We start from the raw sequence: 7,329 nt of genomic DNA, 5'->3' as shown, positions 1-7,329 counted from the left end.
AAAACTAATTGGGAAGTATTCTAGTTTTTCATTTTTTACATTGAATATTTCCATTTTTCTTTTCAGTCTAGGTATGGGTTTATAAATTTTATTGAAGTTTTCAATAATTTAACTTTTTTATTATTTTTTCTTATTATTTGCTATTTTTCTATTTCTTATCTTTATAATTTCATGTCTTATTTTTTTATAATTTCTTTTCTTGTACTTTAAATTTGACTTTCTGTTTTGTTTCTAGCTTTTTGATGTGAAGAATTTGATACTTAATATTAGACGTCTTTTCTCTATTCATAATTTTAGCACTGATATTTTCATATTGTTGAATATGTTCACTATTATAACAGCATTTCCTAATAAACTGGAAAATATCTTTTTGAAGATATACCTTGTATGTTTTAATTTAAAATTTGAAGAATTTTATGTAATATATAATTCAACTCTCCTTGATGCATTGTAGAATAAACATTACTATCACAATAAATTATAGAATTAATGTTATTCCTATTTGGGTTATATTTTAAAAATCAAAAACCATGTCCAAATTAATATTTGTACCTTTATATATCATTATTCCTAAGGTCTAAGTCTGCAGGATATGATCACAAAGTCCTAACTTTGATATAAAAGAATGCTTTGGATATCCTGATAATACTGCTAAGTGTTCCTTTGAAATATAGTAAAAATAAATCCAGATCAAGAATTAAAATTATTCTTAAAAGTTATGTTACCTCTTTTGTTGTTCAATATGTTTACATTCCATCTCCTTCCCTGCCTCAACCCACTTCACCTACTGCAGTCCTATGAATCCACTGTTTCTGAATCAAAGAACATAGTGTTGGCTAAGAAGGAAAGTATTTTCTCATAATGTAATTCAGAAGTTTAGAAGCTTCCATATGTCCTGAAATATTGCAAAGGACAAGAGTAAAAATGAGTTTTCAGTTTAGACAATTCAACTGAGATCAAATTAGCAAGTAATATTTTAAAAATAATAATTAAAATTGTTTTTCTCCCATGGCAGCAGGTTTATATTGCTCTGCTCAAGTTATAAAATAAGTGATTTGGACAGAGAGAAGATCACTTGCCTCAGATGACACCTTTTTTAGTTAATTCTTGAGCAAATTCACCATTGTCAAGCTTATATTATACAAGTTTTAAAATAAGATTTTGAACAATCATTATTATACGAGATGATATTTAGCATTTTTCATCCAGTAACGTTTCAGATCCATTTATATTCTTCCTTGAATAATGGGCTGCATGTTGTTAACATAATGACATTCTATTTTGTTTCATTGGCAAGAAGCCCTATCTGACTTCAAACTTACACAAATAGACAGAGAGCCTTTTTATTATTTACTGTAAGAGAATTCGGAAAATATGTCATAAAATTAACAACCACATAAAAAACAATAACTTCATTGATTATATTCTTAGAAACAAAAGAATACTTTATAATTAAGAATATTAAGAATTTAAGTTCAAAAGGGTAACCATTTTTTTAATCCTGTGCTATCCAGCTGCTTATAATTTCCATGGATTTATGTTAATCATGAAAATGAAGAATGTGTCAAGAATGTATTATGTTTTCTGTGAAGCTACTTAAAAGATTTTTTTATTTCTATAAGACTGTTTCATTTACTAGGAATTAGAGAAGTATGGAAAAAGACAAAAATTAAGATATAAAAATAAACACTATTTTTCATTAATGATAAATATATATGTCAACATTTCATATTCATAAAATTATAATTAATGTTTAATGAGTGCCTACCAGGTGCCGGATACTGTGCTAAGACTCCGTATGCCTTACCACTTTCAATGTAGGCCACATAGCAACACAAGGTGTACTCTCTGTGGGCACTAAGTATTGAAGAAGTTAGGTAATTTGCACAGTTTACCCAATGGTGAATAAGGATTCACTGCACCCAGATCTGTCCGGGGAGCCCGAACTGTTAATCATGTCACCTGTCATTGCTAACTCTCTTGAGTTTCATATGCCGAAAAATAAGAATTTAGAGCTGAGTCAAGTCACCTTTACCAATTAGGAAACACAGAATCAGAATCATGCACATTATTAGTTTTGATCACCTTTTCCTATGCTGTGTACTTATTTTTTATGTTTTTATGTTGTGTACCTTAAGTTTCTTTTTAATGTTTACTTATTTTTGAGAGAGGCCGAGAGAGCGAGAGGGGGAGGGGCAGACAGAGAGGGAGAGAGGATCTGAAGCAGTCTCCCTCTGACAGCAGAGAGCCACATGTGGAGTGCAAATCCATTAACCAGGAGATCGTGACCTGAGAGGAGGTCAGACACTTAACCCACCCAGTCACCCAGGCACCCCTGCTGCGTACTTTTAAGCATTTGTCGCTAACACAGTATATACAAAATATCATACCTATAAGCATTTTGAGAAGCTATTTTCCCTTTCTTTTATCTTCGCATCTACCACAGCACCTGGCAAAGAAAAACATTTTTCTGAACGAAACTATCGGAGTATAAATTTTAAAAATATACTAGATGTTTCCACAGTTGTAAAAGTGGCTTAACACCATAAGAAAGTCACAATTAACTTTACACTTTGGGAAAAATTCACTGAATTACATAAAATGTGAAATCACGTATACATTAAATCAAGGGATTCCAAAGATATACAATTTATTGTATATATATATACCATGCTTCAGAACCTGGGTATAGCACACAATACAGCCCATCATTTTACTTCAAGTCTGAATATATGCAAGTGATATCCTCTTCTAATGAAAGACAAGTTATTAAGTATTCACTGAATGACTAAAGTGGTTCGATGTATCTGTTCTTAACACGTATAAAACAACCTGTATAAAATTGTAATTTTCAAAGAGAGATACCTGCACCCTTCCTGTGGACTCTCAGTTGGACTATATGTCAGTTTCTGGAATAGGTCAGATTATCTATCACAGAACAGTCTATGGAATAAACTGAATACAGTTAAAAACAAAAGTGCTTAAGAACAGTCATACTGACTAGCAGAGCATAAGGGTGTTGCGCAATAATAATCACTGATGTTTACTCACTGATCAACATATGTTGGGTACTAATATATGTCCTTTGGAGACTGCCTTATTTGAGCACCACAGGGGATTCTATGATAAGTAAATTACAGTCTCCATGTTTGCCAGTGTGAGAAAGAGACACTTAGAGACATTAAATGACATGCCAGAGTCACACAATTAAGAAACAATAGTTAGGAATTGGCCTATACTATCCATCTCTAGCACTCGTACTCTTAACCCTAAAATATAAAATATTGTCTATAATCAAGAGTATTAATAAAACATTATTTAGATTCAAAGATTAGAATATATTACATCTAAGCAGTTTGGTAAATATCCGAAAAGAATCCGGGAGTACTGGAATCCAGGGGACTGGCCCTTGCCTCAGCTCTGGACAAATCAGCTATGTTCTGCAGGTAACTCATTTCAATTTTGTCTGCCTCAGTTTGTCACTTTGTGTATCAAGAAGGCTGGACAAGATGCACATAAAATCATCTTCCTCTTACTCAATGCTTGCAAGCATCCGACTGCATCATGGGTTGTTTTGCCTTGTATCTGACTCTGCCACCAAGTTTCTCCTCTACTCCCTGGGCACAGCAATATTTACATCAACAAGTGTAACATCCCTCATTGTACTAATTGGACTCCTAACTCTTGTTACCTGAAATGAACACAACTGGATCATTGAAGACTGTACCAAAGAAGACAAAAATATAAACATATTAACTTAGAATTGGGATTTTGGATTTGAGTCGACCCAGGTGCTAAGCTTCAGGGTGGTGAAAAGACCTATTTGTAGGAAAAATCTTTTGGGAGCTATAATTTTATGAAATGAAAATTTCTAAATATATTAAACTATAGGGTTTTTAAAATCATGCAGTAGATAAAGTGTAAAAATTTCCTAGGTAATATTTTGCACATAATACTAAACAATACTGAAAGTTAAAATATGACACTAAGTTTTAGCAATTCACCAAAACCAAGTTACATAAACGAATCAGAGATTTTTTTTATGGTCTGTAATTTGGAAACAACAACAACAAATATTTTCTATTTTGATTTATAAACAATTTATTCTCTAAATAAGACTTTCCAAATGTTGGGAGTGTAAGCAGTATTCACATAGATGAATAGAAGCTATTATGGTATGGAATACACTTTATTTGCTTACTCTTTTTTATTTTATTTTATTTTTAATGTTTATTTATTTTTGAGACAGAGAGAGACAGAGCATGAATGGGAGAGGGTCAGAGAGAGAGGGAGACACAGAATCTGAAGCAGGCTCCAGGCTCTGAGCTGTCAGCACAGAGCCTGACGTGGGGCTCAAACTCATAGACTGTGAGATCATGACCTGAGCCGAAGTCGGACACTTAACTGACTGAGCCACCCAGGCGCCCCTATTTGCTTACTCCTTGATGCCAATCTACTCTTATCATCCTTTCAGAGATCTTTGCTAAATATATACTTGTAAATTTTATGGAATAAACTTGTTTAATACGTCCAGCTGAGTGTCCTCCTTCTGGCTCATGCCGGGAAACAGCGTGACCACTCAGCTCAAAAAATGCTTGAGGCCCATATGTGGCTTGTCAACATCACGCCCCACCATGGGGCTTGGTAGCAAGAGGCTTGTGGCCCGTTACCTGCTGCCAGCAAATGCCTATGGCTGTGTGCAAGGATCCAGAATACTCTGGCTTGTTCTCTTGTGAAAGCAATATCAGAGTTGTCCGTCATCTCAGGCACCCACTCCTGAGAGCAAGAAGAAAGGAATTATTTTCTTTTAGGTTTTACCTGAATACTGTGAGACTAAAGTATCCTAACTCATTTAGGAGTTGTTCTTATTGAACCAATCAAGCCTCACCTAACAGTCAGTGACCACACCCAGCATTGTCTCCTACTCTCCTGTGCGCTTATCCCCAAAATATTCTGTTTTGTCTCATTCATCCAATAATTATTATTTCCCTATTCTCAGGTAGATCTGTTCCATGTGTCCTCTTTAACTGTTATGGAATTATTTTTAAGAGAAAAAATGGAGAAGTCATTAAACTGTATTGAGATATATGGCTGATTTTCATTTAAAAAAATGTAGAGTTAAATCCCTACCCTAAAATAAAAATCAATTGCAATTAAGTTAACATTAAAGATCTAAACTATATATACGTGTATACACACACACGCACACACACACACACACACAAATATGTATATACATAAAATATTAACTGCAGAACTGAGGGATATAATCATAATTTTGAGATATATGATTGGAATTAATATCAGATAACATTCAAAATGCAAATTCTAAGAAATAAGGTGGGGTGCCTGCATAGCTCAGTCCACTGAACATCGTACTTGATTTTGGCTCAGATCACGATCACAGGGTCGTGGGATTGGGCCACACATGGCACTCCACACTGTGCTTGGAAGCTGTTAAGATTCTCTCTCTCCCCTCTGCTTCTCTCCCCACTTGTGCTCTCTCTCTCTCTCTCAAAAAAAAAGGAGAAAAGAAAAAAATATATATATAGCTTGAATTTTAAAAAATACATGAAAATATATATTATAAAACAATTTAAAAGATCAGTGAAAAAGCTGTGTAAATATTTGTAATACATATAATAAAGGGCTAGAATGTAGAATGCATTTTCAAAGATCTAAAATTTTACTTTTAAAGATAAAAAAAACTCAATGTAATGGAGCCAAATTATGAATAGGCAAATCACAAAATATAAAGTAGTGATTAAAGTATGACTAATTATCATTTAGAAGATGCTCCATCTCCCTAATAATCAGGAAAATGTTTGTTGAAACAATTTAGAAGATAACAATAAAAAAATAAAAAAATAAAAAAATTACAATTTTTCATTCATATTGACAAAATTTATTTTTTTTTAAATTTTTTTTTCAACGTTTTTTATTTATTTTTGGTACAGAGAGAGACAGAGCATGAACGGGGGAGGGGCAGAGAGAGAGGGAGACACAGAATCGGAAACAGGCTCCAGGCTCTGAGCCATCAGCCCAGAGCCCGACGCGGGGCTCGAACTCCCGGACCGCGAGATCGTGACCTGGCTGAAGTCGGACGCTTAACCAACCGACTGCGCCACCCAGGCGCCCCATATTGACAAAATTTAAAGAAAAAGACTGATAATGTCAACTGTTAGTACAGATGTCCAAGAAATGGCTTCTTTCCAATAATGTTAGAAGGAACAGAAATTGACTGGTTTTTAATACAAAAACTTGATTAAAAAATACATGTTGAAGGGATGCCTGGGTGGCACAGTAGGTCAAGCCTCCGACTTAGGCTCAGGTCATGATCTCACACTTCGTGAGTTTGAGCCCGCGTCTGGCTCTGTGCTGACGGCTTGGAGCCTGGAGCCTGCTTTCTCTGTGTTTGGATTCTCTGTCTCTGCTCCTTCCCTGCTCATGCTCTGTCTCTATCTCTCTCAAAAATAAATAAGCATTAAAAAATATTTTTAATAAAAAATGCTTTAAAAATATATGTTGAAAACATGAATTACCTACAATGTAAATTGCTTGATTTGAGAGTCTAGCTCTTAAATTTCTTGACCATTATGTGCAGCTAGTATTGTTTTTACACACACAGAGTGGATTGAATTATTAACTCATTTATTCAATTATTTACCCACACTTCTGGACTGAATTATTACTCAAAAAACATATTTCCTTATTCCATTTAGATGGCAATGAAAATGTCGTTCTGGATAATATAGCATATTGATAATTATCCTTGTGATTTTCTTCTTCCTAAAGCAAAATTGAAACATTTGAAATATATATGCTGATTGGCTTAGAAATCAACTGCAAAAGACAAAGCTCTCGTTTAAACCATTTCTGAAATAACTGTTAAAGTAGTCTCAGTTATAATGTATTCTTCTTTTCCTAACTAGTCTCCTTCAATTTGTATGACTAAATACCAATATGTACTTTTATCACTCCCATGTTTGTGTCAACAAGTATTTATTATATATTTAGTATGTGTTATATACATTGCTACAGATTTTGGAGAAAGAAAAAATAAACATCACAAGGTTTATCCTCAAAAAACTGGCTGAAGAAGCAGACACGTATACTACCAACAGCAAGGATATGAGGGCAAAAGCGGTAGACACTGTAAGAGGTAAAGCAAAGTTCAGTTCAAAGTTCAAAGTTCAAAGTTCAGTGGAGAGAGGTAAGAAGAAAACCTAAAGCCAAATCTGGTGGACTGAAAAAATTCCGTCAAGGAGTCACCATCTAATGCACATCATGGAAGACTGATAACTTAAATATTTATTGTCTGTAAAATCG

This window comes from Leopardus geoffroyi, chromosome C1, assembly GCF_018350155.1.
Source record: "Leopardus geoffroyi isolate Oge1 chromosome C1, O.geoffroyi_Oge1_pat1.0, whole genome shotgun sequence".
Taxonomy (NCBI): Eukaryota; Metazoa; Chordata; class Mammalia; order Carnivora; family Felidae; genus Leopardus; species Leopardus geoffroyi.
The sequence above is the reverse complement of the archived record's forward strand: the minus strand, read 5'-3'. Positions refer to the sequence as shown.